The sequence below is a fragment of the Talpa occidentalis genome, unplaced genomic scaffold (genome assembly GCF_014898055.3).
Source record: "Talpa occidentalis isolate TD23 unplaced genomic scaffold, MPIMG_talOcc4v2.1 talOcc4.4, whole genome shotgun sequence".
Classification (NCBI taxonomy): Eukaryota; Metazoa; Chordata; class Mammalia; order Eulipotyphla; family Talpidae; genus Talpa; species Talpa occidentalis.
This window is the reverse complement of record NW_023604295.1, coordinates 79,066,515-79,088,170: the sequence shown is the minus strand read 5'-3', so window position 1 is coordinate 79,088,170 and position 21,656 is coordinate 79,066,515. Positions and strand designations below refer to the sequence as shown.

The following is a 21,656-nucleotide window of genomic DNA, read 5'->3' as shown; positions in this document are numbered from 1 at the left end:
TAGAGGTAACAAAGGAATCACTGTGGTGGCGACTGTTTTTAGAAAATCTGAGGGAAGGTCTGCCTGCATTCTTTACTTTAGCTCTCTGGCTCTAAAGACCTGTTCAGGCTAATATGTGTCACTGTCAGCTTTGAATTCATCATCTATATGCTGGCTTTTAATTATCACTTGAATAAAAAAAATAAACTTGCCATGAAATTATATTGTGGTCCTATAGGTGGAATCGGAAGTCCAAGATGCATTCCTGTTTCCCTTCAACTTGTTTGAATACACTGTCATTAACAATAATTGGAAACAGTGGTAAGTTAAAATGTAGAATCAAAAATTGATACTGTTTTTAATCAAAACTATACCAAATGAGTGATAGGAAGAATGTTCTTTTTAAAACTATGCCAATAATAGAGAACAAAAGAGTCCACAGTGTCGACTATCTATTAATGAAACAACCACTTACATAAATTATTCCCACTGCAGATGTCTGCTTTTATTTCATCCCATCCTGTCACCATATTTTTGATCAATATATGCTGTATTGTTAGATGTGGCTACATGTAGCAGTAAAATGCAAATCACTTCTAAACGAAATAGTAATCATTCAAAACTATGGGATTTCATGAAGTTCACAAAATCAGTACAGAAGAACTGTTTGAACCACACTCAAAATTATTAACAAAGGTGGATTTAGCAGTTATTCCATTTATCATTTGAAGAGGAAAAGAAATCATCAAGGATGATAATAGATAGTGCTTCTAAAGTAAAAGTTTTGAAATGTCCAATATTATTGTTGATGGGAGTAAGTTATCAATATTAATGCATACCATATGCCAAGTGCTAGTTCACATGTTTCACATATACCCTCAGTTGTGCTGTTGGTTTGGTCAAGTTTAGCAAAGGGTCACAAAAGTAGAAATTTAGATAATCTAGATATTTATATTTTCTTTGTTACAAAAACCTGAACTGAGACAGTGGTTCTCTGCTCAGCAAAATTCTCAAGCCCAGATTATTCTGTGCTGCTGTTCTGTTTTCCTTGAAAGTTTGTCTTATTGACACAATCCTAGAAATCTCATTCTCTGTGTACATTTCTCCTGGTCATAGTTTTCTTCCTTTTAAGGATCCAAGCTATAAGTTAACAACTACTAAATTTACTCATATACTGTGTGGGGAACTTAGTTCTAGGCTACCTTTAGCTACAAGGATGGCAGGGAAAGGGAGTATTTATTCTTTCTGACCACATACTCAGGTGACTATCAGCAGGCTCTGTCCCTTGAGGAACATTTTGTTTCACCTCCATAATAATCCTAAGTGCCGTAATGATTCTTGTGTTAATAATGAGATGTCTTAGGTACTGAAAAGATTGACATTTATCCTGAAGTCAGAATTTCTTAATTTTTTTAAAATGACCCTTATGGATGTCTTACTTTGAACAGTAAAATGAATGTCAGAATATTTAAAACATTTTTTTCCCCTCACACATTGCAGATGGATACTTTTGCATAGTGCAGAAATAATATCATGGCAACCGTTGCGAATATTTCTGAACACCTGCTCTCAATTCTGTACATATCTTGTTGCAGATGAGGCAAAACAGTCTGTGACCTGACACCTGTCCTCAGATCACAAATTTTTGTAGCCCTGAATTATGTTGTGTAGTTTTAACACAATCTTTATTGAAAAAAAAAATACTACTCCTTCACCCCAGACACACCTCTTTAAGAACTACCACACAATCGTAATTACAGACATAGACACAAATTTATTTTTATAATGTTTAATGTAAAGAAATATATAGTTTTTTAATCTCATTTTATTTGAACTTGCTGTCAGTTATCTTTTGCTTTTTCAACTACTTATTATCTTCAGGGCCTCTTCATGTCATTCACAAATACATTCAAAACCTTTAGCAGTCATGAGAGCTGTGGGATCCTTTAGTTTTGAAAAAAGAATTTGATTTACTTATGACAAAAGACATATGTCATTAAATACATCAAAAAGACATAGCAGTAATTTAAGAAGTCATGTGTGGGAGAGATAGCAAATAAAGTTATCATCTTGGTTGGTTGAAGGCATTTCATGTCATGTACATTCTGCTCAATTGGTCATAGATTGCTAGAATATAATATTGAGGAAGATTCTGAGCCCAAGTGGATCAGCCAGGAAAGCCTGTCATCCTTGATTAACGATATCTAGAAGAGGAGCAGGTGGGTGATACGCATGCCATATATTTTCCTCCATTAATTATTATATTAGTTACGAGCTTTCATAAATTCCAGCAGCCAAAGGGAAACATTAAACAAACATTATGTTTGTTATCTATTGACAAGAATATATTCACTTTTGTAAGAAAGATAATTTTTTTCTTTGTTCTAAAAGATTTTATTTATCTACATGGAAGGGATATCAAAAAATACAATGACTGGTATCCTAAACAATGCTTTATCATAGGTGAACATACAGATTTTTACCTTTTAATAGTGTTCTTGAGAATCCAAGAGTATATCAGGAAAAAGAAATAAGGTTTATTTTTTTATGCGACTTTCCACAAGTAATGCATTGTATTTATAAATGGTAACAAAGAAGGCTAGAATGAATATATGGAAAGTTAAATGATTAATCTCCTTCCCCATCTTTTCTTTATTAAAAATAGGTTAATAATCTTCCTTTTTAAAAACATGCTTTCATTTTTACTCTTTGACAAAAGAGGTGACATGCCATTGTTCTGAGGAGAAAAAGAGTTCAGTAATGAAGTAGGGATTGGGCATGTCAGGGAGGTTAGACAACCTCAGAAGGTGATATTTGCAAACTTTCAACTCTAACCAATGTTCTAACATTGGTTTTGACAACCTGTGACTATGAAAAAAGCAGCAAGGAGATTTTTTTAATATTATACAGAATCAGTAGGTATAATTGTGTATCCTGAGTGCACTTCCACTTTCTCTCTAGACAAATTCCCTACATCTCACCTTCTCTCCCTCTCCCCTTCTTCCAGATATCCGTATTCCTTATGGCAGCCCATGTCCATTTTCTCCCACTCCTACTCCTCCCATAATCATAAAATTTATTAATTTAATAAAAGAAAGATTAAAGATCACCTCTAATCTTTTTTTGTTTGTTTTCAGTTTAAAGGACTAACTTTAAGTGTTAAATTACTTAAGATAGTACCTTTTGGTAGAGGCTTGTATAGATCGTATCTCAGTTTAGTGTTTCCTCGACACTGCAATGCCTGGATTTTAAAATAATACCTTCTTTCTTGATTTTCCATTCAAAATTAAAAGTCATAATTATGTTCCTTACAATAAGTAGTGTTGTATTATAAATGACTCCCTTACTGGGCAAATACATTTAAAACTATTGATGAATGTTATTTTAGGGGAACATTCATCTATTCAAGATAAAGTAGTAGAAGCTGGAATTAGGGTCTTACCTCTAATAATCTCCCTCTCCAAATAGATAAAATAACGCCCCCTCCCCAAGTAGATAAGAAATATGAAACAAAGATTTTCAAGACAAGGGATGTTAGGACACGAAGTTAGTGTTCTGAGAGACAGGAAACATATGAACTATTGCCAGTGATTGTTCCAGTTTATAACTTGAATTTCCAGATCATTGCACAGGGAGGAGAAACTCATAAAGAACTCACCAGACTTCCTAAATTGAGAAGACAGACTGGGAGTCCTGAGAGGCTCAGCAGTGCAGAATTACCAGGATAGAATAATAGAAAGAGACAAAACTACATAATTAAAGAATGCTGGAGCTCTTCAGTGGGTTCCCCGCAAGTCAGAATACTGACCATCAAGAGCATGGAGTAAAAGAGTCATCTGAAGAGATGAAAGGAATAATCCTTGATTTTAATATGATAAAATGTCTGTTTGTTCTAGCCAGACTGAAAAAAAGACATTATCAACAGATCCTTGAGAAAAAAATTTCAGTTATGGGTGAAAATTAATCCTGGAGGAAATAGTTCTCTGAATCCATCTGATAAATTTTAAAAGCAAGACCTGAAAGCACCAAACTCTCATCAAGTAACTGATCTTTTCAAATGACTTAGAACAGTGACCTTGATAGACCAGACTTGGGCCATAAAATAAATACATCTCAATAATTTTAAGAAAATTCAAGTCTGGGGCCTTCCCTGGTGGCACAGCAGTTGAGCACTGGGCTGCGAAGCTGCCTGCAGCCTCTGCAGTGCCGGTTCGATCCCTGACCATCCGCGAGGGTCCCACATGGTGTGCAGACCTCTCCTGCAGTGCCTGCTGCTCTCCTCGGCAGTGTATTTTGTCGGTCCGCCTGTTCTGTTCCCTGCTCTGGCTCTGGTGAATTCTTTCACTCTCCCGCACTTCTGACTGTACCCAGTGCTTGTATAAATAAATAAATAAATCTTAAAAAAAAAAAAAAAAGAAAATTCATGTCTTACAGATGTGTTCTCTGACAGCAATGCAATTTAATGTAAAATTAGTGACAGGAAGATATTTGAAAATATATCCCAAATATTTAAAAAATCAATTATAACACACTTCCAAAAAATACATTGGTTAAAGGAGAAAGCAAAAGGGAAATAAAAAGATGGGAAATGAATATACAATATAATCAGAATTTGTGGGATGCTGCTAAAGCAGTATTGAAAGTGTGAGTTTCAGCACTAAGTGCCTCTATTTACAAGGTCTCCAATAAATGACCTTAACTTCCAATTTAAGAAACTTGGATAGAAGTATAAATTAAATGTAAAATAAGCAGGAAAAAGAACTGCTAAAGACCAGAGAGGAAATTCGTGAAATAGGAAGTAGAATAATAATAGATAAAATCAATAAAACAAAAGTTAATTTTTAAAAGAAAATCAGTAAACTTGATATCCCCCTAGTCACACTGATAAATAAAATGAATAAGTCGTTGCCAATACCAGAAATGAGTCAGTAACATCACTACAGAATTTATACCTGTTAAAAGGACATTAAGAAAATATGATGAATTTTTTTTTGTCAATAAATTCAACAACTTAGAGGTAATGGGCATATTCTTTGAAAGATGCAAATTACTAAAACTCATTTAAGAAGAAATCAATACAGTGAAGAGTTCTTTATATATAGAAAAATTGCCTTTATAGCTGAAAACCTCCAACAAAGAAAATTTTAGGGCCATACAACTTCACTAGTGAATTCTGCCAAACATTTGAGGAGGAAATAATGCCAATTCTACACAAGGTCTTTCATAAAATTTTAAAGAATTCTGCCTAAATCATTCTTTGTGACAAGCATTGTCCTCATACCAAAACTAAAGATAGACCAAGGGAAACTAAGACACAAACATGAAGGAAAACTGTCTTTCATAAAGATTGCCATTAAAATTCTAAATACTTTTTAGAAAATCTAAATCCATAGTGTATGATAATGATAAATCATAATAACCAAGTGGAGTTTATCCCAGGAATGTAATATAATGTAGCTTGCCAATATGGCAAACTAAACAAAGAAAATGTATGACTAATCATCTTAATAGAGACACAAAAAGATTTTTACAGATTCAATTTTATTCCTTTTGATAAAACTATGAGCAAGGAAGGGATAGAAGAGAAATTACTTAGCTGGATAAAGGACATTTACATGCATATATATATATATATATATGTATGTAATTATCTATATGTAGTTAGTGATGAAACCTAATTAGTGATGAAAAAAGTGAATGTTTTCTTGGTAAAATGAGGAACAAGAGAAGGACATCCACTCTCATCATTTCTATTCAACATTGTACTGAAATTTTAACCAGTAAAATCAGGCAAGAAAAATAAAAGAGCTACCTTAATTGTAAGAGAAATAAAACTCCCTTTATTTGCACAAGGACTTTTTGTCTATATCTAAAATTTGATAAAATCTATGATAAAGATGTGAAAGAACTGAAAATTGTGCAACATTGCTGAGAGAAATTAAGAAGACCTTAGGAAATGGAGGAGAGATATTAAGTTCATAGTTCAGAGACACAATGTGTTAAGAAGTCAGTTCTCCTCAAAGTGATCTATAGATTCAATGTAATACCAATCAAATCATAGAAGTCTTGTTTTTCTTGGTAGAAATTAACTAACCTACTGTTACCAGTAATATGGACATGTAAAGGACCTAGAATAGCTCAAACAGTTTTTCAATGGAAGAAAAATCGGAGAATGACTATGGAGACTTACTATAAACCTACAGTAATTTAGACAGCATGGTATTGCCACAATGATGAACTAATGTATCAATTGAACAGAAGAGACAGCCTAGAAATAGACCTACACATAATTTTCAACAAAGCTGCAAAGACAATTCAGTACATAAAGGATAGTTTTGTTTTCAACAAAAGATGCTGGAAATTTTGGATATCAATATGCAATAATTAAGAACAGAAAGAGAAAAAAATAATTTGAAATGAGTTTTGATCTAAATGAAAAGAATCTACAAAATGTCTTGAAGGAAGCATAGGAGAAAAACTATCAGAACTTGGGTTAGACTAAGATTTCTTAGATATGATGGCCAAAGCACAGAAGTTGGTGGTAGGAGTGCTATGGTAACATCACCTGAAGGGAATGGGATAGTATAGATAGCTCCAAAATACAAACAATATAAACCATTATTACCTCAAAAAACCACAAATACATGATAAAAAGAAATGAATGATGACTCGCACTTCATCAAAATTAAAAAAAAAATTGCTATCAGAAAGATAAAGTCAAGGGATTAAAAGATAAGTCACAAAAATACATTAGTTTAACAAAGCTTGAGTCTGATGATTGATGTATCTTGAATGCATAAAGGACTCTCAAAAATCAGCATTAAAAAAGCAACATAGTTTTAAAACATTGGTCAAAATTTAAATAGGAACATCATGAAAGAAAACATACAGATAGAAAATAAGCATATGAAAAGATGTTCAACATTTTAAATCATTCAGTAAATGTAAATTAAAACAACAAGGAAATACCACTGCATACCTACTACAATGTATCTGTGATTAAAAGAACTGACCAGAATATGGAGGAACTGGAACTTTATATGCTGTTGTTGGAAATGTAAAATGGTGCAAACATTTCTTAAAAATTTAAATTCATGCCTGTCATGTCACTCAGTCTTTCTCCTGGACATTATGCCCAAGAGAAATGAAAGCATATGTTTATTCAAACATTTATTTCCATAGCAAGTTTATTTGTAATAATCATAACTGGAAAAAAATCCTAATATTCATCAACAGATGAGCTGATGAGCTACAATGTATTCATACTATTCAATACTACTCAGAATTACAAAAGAAAATACTATTGATACACATTTCATGGATGAATCTTAAAATAATTTTGCTGAATGAAAGAAGCCAGATTAAAAATTTATTGCATGATTTCATTATGTAGAATTATAAGAAATGAAAATTGATATTTAGACACAGAAAGATCAGCTTTTTGTCTAGTGGGGCTTGGGCAGTGATGGTGAAGCAGGGTTGGAGAGATAAATTAAAGAGGGACACAGGAAACTTCAGGAAGATAATGAATATGTCCATTGTGTAGATTTTGATGGTGCTTTCAAGAGCATATATGCATATAAAAACTTAACAAATGGTACACTTTAAATCTGTGCAGCTTACTGCATATCAATTATAGCTCAATAATGCTGTTAAAAATGCTAATTGTGAGGGTTTTCTGCTGCCATCTGCCAGCTCTTAGGGAGTGTCTTCCCAGACAATTTTAGCTGCGAGTAAAATGCATAAAGATAGGTAATCAATGTTGCTTAGTACCAAGCTGCCACACTCTCTGTTGAATCCTTTTTTAGCTTTGGAAGTGGCTCTGTAACACAGAAAAATTTTGCAAATCCACTTTTAATCCGTGGTCTAGATGAGTTCTTAATTCCTCAACAATAAACCTGCCAGGGACTTTCTCTCCCAGCCATGCTTCAACGGGAAACACACCCCTTGACAGGAGTGTATTGTAATGTTGAGCAGTTCTTGCTTTTAGAAATTCTTGGGTATATTAATAAATTTCTATTTGTATTGTTATTGATTGGGGAGAAACTATTGTTTGTTACAGAATAATCTTTAATAAAAGTCCAAATCCGGGCATGAGGCATGTGCCCTAAAGAGCCCAGTGTGCTGCAGTGAGTTGCCTGCTGTGTCTGTCCTTAAACACCTCTGGGGAGAAAGGGTCAGTGTGGGGAGTATCCAGGGATGGCCAAAAGGAAGAGGTTGGTCCTTCAATGTTAATCCATGCTGCATTCAAAATAGAATGATTGTGATGGGCCTCCCCCAGTGGCGCAGCTGTTGAGCGCTGGGTTGCGAAGCTGCCTGCAGCCTCTGCAGCACCGTTTTGATCCCTGGCCGCCTGGGGGAGGATCCCACATGGCACACAGACCTCTCCTGCCGCCCACTGCTCCCCTCAGCAGTGTATCTCGTCCTGTTCTGCTCTCCACTCTGGCTCTGGTGAATTCTCTCACCCTCCTGCGCTTCTGACTGAACCCAGTGCTTGTATAAATAAATAAATAAATAAATCTTAAAAAAAATTAAAAACAAAAACAAAATAGAATGATTGTGATCTATTTTAATATCCTACTTCTGTGCAACTTTTCTTTTGACAACTTTTTTTCCCCCTTTTTAAATCACTGAAAAGGTGGAGAGAGCTTATTTTGTGAGCAGAGGTGAATGTGTTCACATCTCTCCTACCCATTTTCTATACGTTTTACATATTAGTAATGTTGATAAATCAGGTTAAGTGAAATCATTAGCTATTAGAGAGTTACTGCTTCAACATTAGCGCTTCTGTATTCATTGGTTAGGGTTGTTATAACAAAACATCACAGATCGGATGGCTTACAAAACAGAAATGTATTGCCCCACTATTCTGGAGACTATAAATCCAAGTTCAAGATAGCAACAGGTTTCATTTCCTCTGAAACCTCTCTTTTTGCCTTGTAGAGTACTGTCTTCTTCCTGTGTCCTCCTCTGGCTGCCCTTTAGGGTGCATCTGATTTCCTCTTTCAAGAACAAAAGGTGTGTTGGATTAGATCCCAACCATTCAACCTAATTTAATCTTAACTGTATTTTTTGGGGGGTGGGGACACACACTTTAGTCCATAACAGGTGGTTGTTATATAACATAAGGACCTACCTTTCAAGATTCTTTTCAACAATGATAAGGTAATCTATACAGAGCTAGAGTAAAGCATCTGGCACATTTTAGACACTCAATATGTGTTGATTATTATAATTGTGAAATAAATATATGAATCTGGGCTTGTACAGAGAAAGCGTTATTTAGGTCATTGATGCCTTGACTTTAAGGACAAGATTTCTTTTTTCTCTGTAACTTAAAATGAACTAAGATGTAATGGAAGCTATAAAGACATCATAGAAAATACTATTCATGTTACATTGCATTGCATGTCTTTTTTTTTTTTTGGAACAATTTAAGCATTTATTTACATAGTTTTTCCCTCAGATGAAGAGGAACAATGACCCTGAATGACTCCAGAGCTATTAAATTTAGGAGAAGTCAGATGGGGAGTGCAGGATATGCAGGATGCTTAGAATGGCAGTGGTGGCAATTTGCACCATCTCCAATTTCCTTCAAGTTTACTTCAGTCCAGAGGAGAAATGAGAATTTGCTCTCCTGCATTTTAAGCGGTAGGCTTAAGAAACTTTGTTTTTTTTCTTTCTGTCCCTGGTGAGAAATTTAGGAGGTATGAAATTCAAATAAACTTGTGAAATACAAATAGTTTTATTTATTAATGGCCACTAATGGTCTGTAATCATAACAGTTGATTAAGTAAATAAGCAACTCATTTATTAGGAGGATTTTCAGAATTGAATTCATGTTTTCTAATTGTTTTCCCTTCATATGGATTTAGCCCTATCTGATCTTGAATTGAGTTAAGGGATCAAGCTTCAAAAGAATATAATTTAAAGGAGCAGAGGAGTATCTTGTAATTATAAAACATCATGGTACTCCTTAAAATTCTATATGTTGCTCATAATTTCTAAGCTCAATGATCTGTGCTGTTATATTAATTAACTCTCAAGATTCTAATAGCTGAGCAGATCACTTGATTTCGTTGCCTACACTACTTTATGTTAATTAATGAAAACCATAAATTTGGAGCCCTTGCAAATTGTGCTGCTTCATTGCATTTAGTGTTCTTGTAATTCCTATTCTTAATTAAATAATGAGCCTCCAGAGCACATTCCTAGCTGTGAGTTATACTACATTGTAGATATAGCTGTGATTCCCATTAGCCAGTCAGGCCAATCAATGTACATATTTTCTAATAAGAGAATTTATTATTTACCCTTGGAGTCTGATGTGATGAGAGATATGTTATAGAGATAGCCAATTTTGACCAGGTTGCTAGGATTGGGTCTTCATTTGTTCTCTCTTTTGAGCCCATCTGCACTGGAATGTGGTGATTCCTTTTCTTTCTTGGTAATGAAGTGTAAGTGAAGGATCTCTGCAAGTACAGAATGATCTTTTTCTGATATGTGTCACTTTAGCATGTGGAACTAAGGTCAATGAAGACCTTGGAGGCTTCAAGAGAAACTAGTACCATTACCTTAGCAACTGGAAGAATGAAGATTACCCAGATTTAGGATTATCTCCTGAAATAGACTTTGTTTTTTTTTTTTTAAGATTTATTTATTTATACAAGAACCAGGGTACAGGCCAGAGTTGTGTGTGTGGGGGGGGGGGTGAGAGGATTCACCAGAGACAGAGTGGGGAACAGAACAGGTGGATTGACTGAAATACACTGCTGAGGGGAGCAGCGGGTGAGACAGGAGAGGTCTGCCTCGCCATGTGGGAATCTCCCTGGTCGGCCAGGATCGAACCTGCGCCACAGAGGCTGCGGACAGCTTCACAGTGCGGTATTCAACTGCCTGCGGCCACCAGGGAGGCCCCTCCTGAAATCAACTTTCTATCAGAAACCTTCCTATGTGATTCCAGAGTGTCTGGTCTTGTCATTTGAGTCCTCCTCTTTCCTCGACACCCCAGAATTCTATTCCTTTCTTGAGCTCAAGAATAAAACCCTTAGGTTTGTGCATTTACTCTAGAATTTATAGGCACATAAATACATATAAAGGCATAACATTTGTAATTAAATTTGTTCTTTTTTCCATGCGCATCTGTCTATTGTCAATTTGTTTGTTCCACCAGCCTGAGAAGAACCTAGAGAGGTCAGGGGAAATTTGTTTTCTGCTCTTACACAAGCCAAACTTGCATGTAGAGAACAGTAATAGGGGATAGAGTGGTTTTCTTTCCTTAAAGGATCTTGGTCACTTTTTCAGAAGTTGACAAATACTGATTGAACATTTATAAATGTACTGGAGGATACAGCAGGGAACAAAACTTTTCTTTGAGAAAGCAGTTGAAAGAAAAAATCATTATATCAGTGTTTGAACCCTAAACTATTTCAATAGAGAACAGCTGTGGAGTATTTTGAGTGTTCTTACACAAGGAATTTTAAAAACACATTATTTTTAAGAAGTTGTCATAGTAAGAACATATGCTAGAGGAATAACAGTAATAACAATTAGGCTGGAAAATTTTATAATAAGCCAATTGTGGCTTTTACCTATACTTATGGCTTTAATAAAATTACCCCTTCATTTCCTAAATACATTTCTTTTTTTTAAAGATTTATTTATTTATGCATACAAAAGCTAGGGTGCAGCCCAGAGGTGTGGAGGGGTAAGAGGATCCACCAGAGACAGAGTAGGGAACAGAACAGGCAGATCTACTGAAATACACTGCTGCGGGCAGCAATGGAGAGACAAGGAGAGGTCTGCTGAGCCATGTGGATCCTCTCTGGCCTGGGGTTAAACTTGTGCTATAGTAATAGCTGCTGATAGCTTCAGAGTGCTGAGACTTAACCCTTTGCGCCACCAGGGAGGTCCCCCTTTTCCTAAATACACTTCTTAACTAATTTATTTGCTTTCATTTTCAGGATCATTAATTTTTTTTTTTTTTTTTAAATAGAGGCATGTTTTTTATTTATTTATTTATTTGTTTGTTTGTCCGTTTGTTTTGTTTATACATGCACTGGGTACAGTCAGAAGCACGGGAGGGCGAGAGAATTCACCAGAGCCAGAGCAGGGAGCAGAGCAGGCAGAAGGACCGAAGTACACTGCTGAGGGGAGCAGCGGGTGGCAGGAGAGGTCTGCGTGCCATGTGGGACCCTCCTCTGGTGGCCGGGGAGCAGCCGGGGATCGAACCGGCGCCGCAGAGGCCGAGGGCAGCTTCGCAACCCAGCGCTCAACCGCTGCGCCACCGGGGAGGCCCAGGATCATTAATTTCTTATGGATTTATTTAGCACAGACAATAGGGTATATTTTGTTCTTTAAATTATCAGTTATTCATCTTTATCATTAGGAAATAAACATCAATTTTTAATGAGTGACCAAATCACTTTTTTGAAATTTTATTTCTTTTATTAATGGTGCATATCCCCAGCACCTAGAACAATGTGTGTGGCACATAAATAAATTATGTCCTGATATTTTCCAATAAGGGTCAGCATGCAAGGGTCAGTGGTCTGTTATTTTTATTTTTATTTTTATTTTTTAAACAATATTTGCTTCCCCCCACCCCCTCAGGTTGAATCCCCATAGAATTTCCTTCCCCAGGGCACCCATGCACCATCACCACAGTCCTCTGTGCTCCTCCCTCCCTCCCTCTCATCCCTCTCCCTCCTCCTCCTCTGCAATATGTCTCTTATTTATATTTGTCTGTTTTTGCTTTGTTGTGTTTTGTACTGTTATTATTATTTTTTACACTGATGTCTTATTTGGTTCCCCTATATTCCTGTTATAAGTAAAACCATCTGATATTTTTTTTTTCCTTCTGGCTTATTTCACTGAGTATAATTCCTTCTGGCTCCATCCACGCTGCAAATGGCATGAGTTTATCTTTTTTGATTGCTGAATAATATTCCATTGTGTATATATACCACATCTTCTTGTTCCAGTCATCTATTTTTTGGCATTTTGGGTTGTTTCCAGGTATTACCTATTGTAAATAGTGCTGCAGTAAACATAGGTGTACAGGTGCTCTTTTGAATCAGTGTTTTTGTGTCCTTTGGAGTGATCCCTAGGAGTGAAATTGCCGGGTCGTATGGTAGCTTCATTTGTAGTAGACTGAGGAACCTCCAGACAGCTTTCCATAGTGGTTGGACTAGTTTGCACTCCCACCAGCATTGTAGAAGAGTTCCTTTTTCACCACATCCTCGCCAACATTTGTTGTTGCTTGTTTTTTGATATGTGCCATTCTTGCACATAAGGTGGTATCTCAATGTGGTTTTGATTAGCATTTTCCTGATTATAAGGGATGTTGAACATTTTTCCTATGCCTGTTAGCCGTTTGTATTTCCTCTTTGGAGAAATGTCTTTTAAGTTCTTCTGCCCATTTCTTAACTGGATTGTTCATTTTGTTTTTGTTGAGCTGGATGAGTTTTTTGTATATCTTTGTGATCACTCCCTTATCAGTTGAATGGAGTGCAAAGATTTTTTTCACAGTCAGAGGGGTGTCTCTCTGTTTTGGTTAATGTCTGTTTTGCTGTACAGAAGCTTTTCAGTTTGATGTAATCCCAGGTGTTTATCTTTGCCTTCACTATCACTTTTTTGGGTGATGAGTCTTTAAAGATGTTTCTGAGATGGATGTCTTGTAGTGTTTTACCTCTATTTTCTTCTATATATTTTTTTGTTTCAGGTCTTATGTCCAGTTCTTGTATCCATTTTGAGTTGATTTTTATGCACAGTGAGAGGTAGTGGTCTAGTTTCATTTTTTTTGCATGTGGGGGTCCAGTTTTCCCAGCACCATTTATTGAACAAACTGTCCACATTCCTTGCATAATCTTTGCTCCTTTGTCAAAGATTAGTTGTTCATGTAAGTGTGGCTTTATTCTGGGCTCTCTATTCAGTTCCATTGGTCTGTGTGTCTTTTTTTGTTCCAATACCAAACTGTTTTAATTATTATGGCTTTGTAGTATAACTTGAAGTTTGAAAGTGTGATACCTCCTTTCTCCTTTGTTTTCATCAGTAGGGCTTTGGCTATTAGTAGTTTTTTGTGGTTCCATATGAATTTCATCAGTATTTGTTCTATTTCTTTGAAGAATGTCATTGAGGTTTTTATTGGACTATCATTGAATCTGTATATTGCTTTTGGGAGGATGGCCATTTTAACAATGTTAATTCTTCCAATCCATGAGCAGGGGTTGCCTTTCCATTTCTTTGTGTCTTCTTCAATTTAACAGTGTTTTATAATTTTCTTTGTATAGGTCTTTAATGTCTTTTGTTAGGTTTTTCCCAAGTATTTGATTTTTTTGGTTTCAATTATAAAAGGGATGGTGTTCTTGATTTCTTCTTCTTCAGATTGATTGTGCATCAGAAGGCTCCTGATTTTTGTGTGTTGATTTTGTATCCTGCTAATTTACTGAACTGGTTGATTATTTTGAATAGTTTTTCTGTGGAGTTTTTAGGGTTCTCTATGTATATAATCATATTGTCTGCAAGTAGTGATAGCTTTACTTCTTCTTTCCGTATTTGGATTCCTTGTATGTCTTACTCTTGTCTTATTGCCCTGGCTAGGACCTCCAGTATTATATTGAAGGGCAGTGGTGAGAGAGGACATCCATGTCTTGTTCCTGATCTTAAAGGAAAGGCCTTCAGCTTTTAGCCATTGAGAATATAATATTGTCCGTGGGTTTGTCGTATATAGCTTTTATCATGTTAAGGTATGTTCCTTCTATCCCGAGAATTTCAAGGGCCTTCATCATAAATGGATGTTGGACTTTGTCTAATGCTTTCTCGCCATCTATTGATATGATCATATTGTTGTTATTTTCCTTTTTGTCGATGTGTTGCATTACGCTTATCAATTTTCATATGTTGAACCATCCTTGTGCCCCTGGGATGAATCCTACTTGATTGTGGTGTACTATCCCTTTGATGCATTGTTGGATTTTGTCGGCAAGGATTTTTGCATCAATGTTCATTAGGGAGATTGGCCTGTAATTTTCTTTTTTTGTGCTGTCTTCGTTTGGTTTTGGTACTAGTGTAATGTTGGCTTCAGTAGAAATCAAAAGAATAATCAGAGATTACTGTGAATACTTATATGCAAACAAATTCAAGAGATGGACAAATCTCTAGAACGATATAATCATCCAAAGCTGGACAAAGAAAAAATAGAACAACTAAACAGACCAATTATAAGCAGCGAAATTGAGGCAGTAATCAAAGCACTCCCCAAAAACAAAAGCCCAGGCCCAGACAGCTTCATAAATGGATTCTACCAAACATTCAGCAGTGTATTAGTGCCTATCCTACACAAACTCTTTTGAAAAATTGAAAAAGAAGGAATACTACCAAATATGTTCTACGAAGCCAACATGAGAAATACCATTAATTAGATGTCCTTGATAGTTAAATGTTTCATGAATTAAGATACATCTGAACTTAAATTTGTATGTGAAAAAACTTTTCTTGAAATTATTAATATGATAGTTTTTCATCATTAATTTATTACTTTATTTGTCCATATGTGATTTCCTTTTCAAGAGACATCCTGCAGTAATTTTATGCAGTAATTTCAACAATTGAAATAATCTTTAGTATTCTCTTAATTTTAATTATTTGTTGAACCAAAATATTTTATAATCAACTTCTGAAATATTTAATAATAAATAATAATTCAGTTATTTTATTTTATTTTTAAAATTTATTTTAATTAGTTAATATTTTTATTGGATACTCCATTAGGTAATACCACTGTAGTGCAACTACCACAGAATCATTACTAGCCCACCACCACTGGCCATTGTGGCTCTTTCCCTCTTTCTTCTTACATCCTCCTACCCCTCCCACCCTCAGTGCTTATGTTTTGTAGACAGCTATAAAGAGTAAGTTTTTAAGTTAGTCTTTATCTAGCTCTTAGTTTAGTTACTTTATATATCACATATTAGTGACACCATCCAGTATTGATCTTTCACCTTCGGATTTATTTACTGAGCATTATTCCTTTAAGCTCCATCCTGTTGCCACAGTGGCACACGTTTATCTTTTTGATCACCAAGTAATAGTCCATTTGAGCACCAAGTGTACACACACACACACCCCCCCCATACCTTCTTTACCTACTCTGCTGTTCTGGGACTCTTAGGTTGCTTCCATAATTTAACTATAGTAATTAGCACTGCAGTAAACATGGGAGTTCAGATTTCCTTTTGAATTAATGGTTTTGATTTTTTTAGAGTAGATGCCTTGGAGTGGAATTACTGGATTAAATGGAAGACCAGTTTTTAATATTTAGAGGCACCACCATACTGCATTCCACAAGGGCTAGAAGAGTTTGCTATACCAAATGCAGAGTAATAGGGTTCCTTTTCCACACATCCTCACCAGAACTTGATGTTTCTGGTGTTTTTGATACGGACCACTCTCCAAGGTGTGAGGTGAATTCTCTGTATGGTCTTGATTTTCATTTATTTAGTAATAAATGATGGTGAACATTTCTTTTTTCCTGTGCCTATTTGCAGTATGAATGTGTTATTTGAAGAAATGTCTTTTTAGGTCATTTGCCCATTTTTGAATTGGGTTATTGCTTTTTAAAGTATTATGAATCCTTTGTATGTCTTTGATATTAGCCCTTTGTAATATATATGGTGTGCAAATATTTTTCCCCTTCAGCATGGTGTCCTTTTATTTTAGTTATTTTTTTCACTGTACAGAAGCATTTTAGTTTGATGTACTCTAGTTTATGTTCTCTTTTGTTTTCCTTGTTGTTAAGGCTGAATCCTGAAAGGCATCACTAAAGCTTAGGTTATGAAATGTTTTGCATATATTGTCTTCTATTTTTTTAAGATTTATTTATTTATTTTAATTTATACAAGAACTGGGGTACAGGCCAGAGGCATTGGAGGGTGAGAGGATTCACCAGAGACAGAGCAGGGAGCAGAACAGGCAGACAGACCCAAGACACTGCTAAGGGTAGCAGAGAGTGAGGCAGAAGAGGTCTGCTGCACTATGTGGGTATCTTCCTGGCCGGCCGAGAATCGAACCTGTGCTGCAGAGCCTGCGGACACCTTCACAGCACTGTGCTCAACCTGCTGTGCCACTGGGAGGCCTGCATATACTGTCTTCTATGTTTGTTATGATTTCTTGTTTTCTGTCTAAGTCTTTGATCCACATTGAATAGCTTTTTGTGTGTAAAAAAAAATAGTTTCATTTTTTTCTAAGCAGCTGGCCAGTATTCCTAACACAATTTACTGAGCAGGCTATCTTTGTTCCTGTGTATATTCTTGGATCCTTTGTTATAGAGTAACTGTCTATGTGGGTGTGGGTTTATTTCTGGACTCTCAGTTCTATTCCATTTTTCTGTGTGTCTGTCTTTGTTCTAGTACCACTCTGTTTTAATAATTACAGCTTTATAATATGTCTCAAGATCTGGTAGTGTTATACTTCCATTCTCTTTCTTCTTTGTCAAGATTGATTTTGCTATTGGGAGTATTTTGTGATTATATTTGAATTTCAGTAATGTTTGTTCTAGTTCTTTGAAAAAATGCTATGGATATATTTTTAAATTTAATTATAGATAGATACATAGATGCATGCATAGATAGATAGATAGATAGATATATACATACATAGATAGATACATAGATAGATAGATAGATAGATAGATAGATAGATAGATAGATAGATAGATAGAGAAATAGATTTTACATCATTATTCCTTTTTTGTACATTGCATGCTTTCTCCTCTCAGGTGTAGTACCAGTAAAATTGCCAAATTCCCACCACCAATTCACTCATGCGCCATCACCATAGTCCCTTTTGTAAGAACACATTCTCTCCCCTCTTCTGATCCCTCTCCTTCCTCCTCCCCTGCATAGTATCTCTGATTAATAGTTGCCTATTAATTTTGTTTTTTAATTTATTATTATTATTATTTTCTGGTCCCTTATTTGGTTCCCCTACATTCCTCCTATAAGTGAAATCTTGCAATATTTTTTCTTTTTCCTTCTTGCTTATTTTACTGAGCATAATCCCTTCCAGCTCCATTCATGTTGCTGTGACTGGCATGAGTTTACCTTTTTTGATTGCTGAATAGTATTCCATTCTGTATATATACCACATTTTTCTGATCCAGTCTTCTATTTTTGGGCATTTGGGTTGCTTCCATCTCTTACCTATTGTAGTGCTGCAATAAACATAGGGGTACACTATTGATATTTTTATTGGGATTGCACTGAATCTGTAAATTGCTTGGGGTAGAATGGCCATTTTGACAATATTGATTCTTCCAATCCATGTGAAGGGAGTATTTTCCCATTTTTTATGTGCTCTTCAATTTCTTTCAACAATGTCTTGTACTTCTCTTTGTATAGGTCTTTTACCTCCATTGTTAGTTTTACATTTACATTTAACATTTTTTGCAATTATAAGTGGGATTACTTTCTCAAGTTTTTCCTTTTTTATCTCATTATTTGTATATAGGAAGGCAACTGATTTATGCATGTTTATTTTATATCCTGCCCTTTGCTAAATTGATCGTATTTAAAAATTAATTTTCCCATGGAATCTGGAGGGTTTTCTGTGTGTATTATTGTGTCACCTATAAATAGTGATAACTTTACTTCTTTCTCAATTTGGATTCCTTTTATATCTTTTAATTGTCTACTAGTTCTAGCTAGAGCTTCCAAGACTATGTTGAATAGTAGTGGTGAGAGTTGATATAATTGTCTTGTACCAGATCTCAGTGGGAAGGCTTCCAATTTTTCACTATTGAGAGTGATAATAGCTGTGGGTTTGTTGCAAATGACTATTATGTTAAATTATGTTTCATTTATCCCGTTTTTGAGGATTTTCATCATAAATGGATGTTAGCCTAATCAAATGCTTTCTCAGCATATCTTGATATAACCATATGGCTTTTAGCTTTCTTTTTGTTGATGTAGTGAATTGCAATGATTTGTTTTGATGTTGAGCCATCCTTGTATCTCTGGTATGAATGACACTTGGCCATGGTGTATAATTCTTCAATGCTTTGCTGTGCTGGGTTTGCTTGGATTTTATTATGGATTTTTGCTTCCATGTTCATTTGGGAGATCAATCTGTAATATTCCTTTTAGTGTCTGTTATCTTTTTTTTATTAGAGTAATGCTGGCCTCATAAAAAGTGTTTAGAAGTGTTCCTTCTTTTTCAGTTTTTTGGAAGAGTTTGAGCGAGATTGACATTAGTTTGCTTTGAAGTTCTGGTGAAAATTTACTTGTGAAGCCATCTGGTCTGGACTCTTCTTTTGGGGAAGAATTATTTTTTTGTTTTAATATTTCAAGTTTCCTTGCATGTGATTCATCTGTTCAGGGTTCGCATTTCTTCCTTAATCAATCTCAGATGATTGTATAATTCTAAGTTTCTGTCCATCTCTTCTAGGTTATTTAAATTGATATAGAATATAATGTTCATAATAGTCTCTCATGATCCTCATTATCCATAATGTTCATAATAGTCTTTCAATATCTTTCATTATTCTGACGCATCTATTGTGATTTCTCTTCCTAATTTTGATTCTATTTAAGAATTCTCCTTATGTTCTTGGTCACCCTTGCTAGATTTTTTTTTTTTAGTGTTTCAGAGAACCAGCTTTTGGATTTGTTGATTGTTTAGACTACCTTTAAATTTCTGTATCATTTACTTTTGTTTTGATTTTTATTATGTCTGTTCTTCTACTGCTTTTGGATTTTTTTGTTGTTCTTAGTTTTCTTATTCCTCAAATTGAGAGAGAGAATTATTTGAAATGTCTTTTATTTCTTGATGTAGGCTTGTATTGCTATATATTTATCTCTGAATACTGCTTTTGCAGATTCCATAAGTTTTGTACAGTTGTGTGCTTATTCTCATTTGTCTCGAGGTATTTTTAAATATCTTCTTGGATTTCCCCACTGACTAGTAGTGTGTCAGTAGTGTGTTTTGAAGTCTCCATGTATTAAAGTATTTCCCTCTTTCTTTTGATAGTTGATTTCTAGTTTGATATTTATGGTCGGATACAATACTATGCATGATTTCAATCTTTGCAAATTTGTTGATATTTGTTTTGCTCCCCAAAATGTGATCTCTTTTGGAGAATGTCCCATGAGTACTTGAGAATAATGTATTTTTGGGTGTGCAGTGCCCTGCATATGTCAGTGATGTTCATGAGGTCTAATTCTCTACTTGAAGCTATTTTATCCCTGTTTATTTTCTGTCTCATCGATGTATCCATTGGTGAGAAAGGGGTATTGAAGCCTACAACAAATGTGTTTTTTCCATTGTTTATTTTTTTCCTGAGTTGATAGTCCATAACTCAATATTTTAAATTGTTTGTAATAATTTTTAAGAAGATCACTTGCTTATTTTTATTAAGGTTAATTGAGTCTTATTTAAACCATGTTAATGCTATTTATTACCTACTAATGATGATTTTGTTGGCATGTGTAACATTTTCTTTAAGTAAATAAACCTCTAATAAGTACTGCTAATCAAATAATCTTGAATATCATACTTAAATAAATAAATTCATGTTCAGGCAGCTTTTATTTTGAATTTTCTTATTTTAACAGCAAAATTGTATGCTAACATATAAGTTAATTTAGTGGACTAGATCCATGTTATACTTACTTTGTGCTTGATGTGTATAAATGGAATTGATATATCAAATTGCAATAGTAGAATAAAAACACTTTGATTCATCTAGATTGTTAAGAAACTTGAACTTAACAAACTGCTATATTAATTAAAAATGGACTTCATAATTTACTACTCTATTCAAATATTTCTGTTAACTACATATATTTTGGTAGTATATTGTAGTGTACCAATATTTTGCATATATTTTAATTATTTTACAATTATCAAATATGTATTTATTTTAGGTATGTAAAATAAAGAAAATTATTTTTTCTGTCACATGTGATTAGTTACTAATTTTTCCAACTTTATTCAGAAATTATAATTTTTAATTTGATTATCATCTCACTATCCACCAATAATACTGCTAATATCTAAACTGTTTTCATTAAGTATTTATTTTTCCTTAACTAGAAAATATTGTGTCTTTTTGAAATAATGTATGATATTAATCACTTCTTATAAACATAATCTATAACACAATTGTAATATGAAGACCATTCACTTTTTATCAAATATTTAGGGTGATTTCAGTATTTAAGCACTATAATGTTCTGTTAACATATTTAAATTTGCCTCACATAGTATCTTTTGGTCACTGCAGCCACTTTATTAGGTAGGTAAGGGATGGTTTTAATTTTTTTTCATTGCTATCATGGAGTTGAAAACAAGACATTGATCAAATGTCACAATGTTGGGACTTTTACATGTCAGCTGATAAACCTGGATGCTTGATTTTGAAATAATTTTCTATTCTCTTAATCATCATGAAAAAGGTTTAAGATAGACCTGTTTCTCATAAAATATATATGACTATATAGTTGCTGCCTCTGCAAACATTTGGTAGCAATATTATAGACTCTGCCATTGTTTAAATGAGATCCGAGTGTGGGTGGACACATTCAGGGGTGATAATGAGTGCAACATAAAAATTAATAAAGGCATAGATAGTATATTTGACAGAATGGTCATGTCCCTGTGAAACCAGAGAAGATAGAAGC

General features: G+C 34.6%; 1 protein-coding gene across 1 annotated transcript in view; it reads left to right on the top strand.

Moving 5' to 3' along the window:
- The window catches only part of LOC119257643 (EGF-like and EMI domain-containing protein 1), an 879,693-nt gene that overhangs the window by 73,576 nt on the left and 784,461 nt on the right, over positions 1-21,656 (top strand). The window lies entirely within an intron of this gene.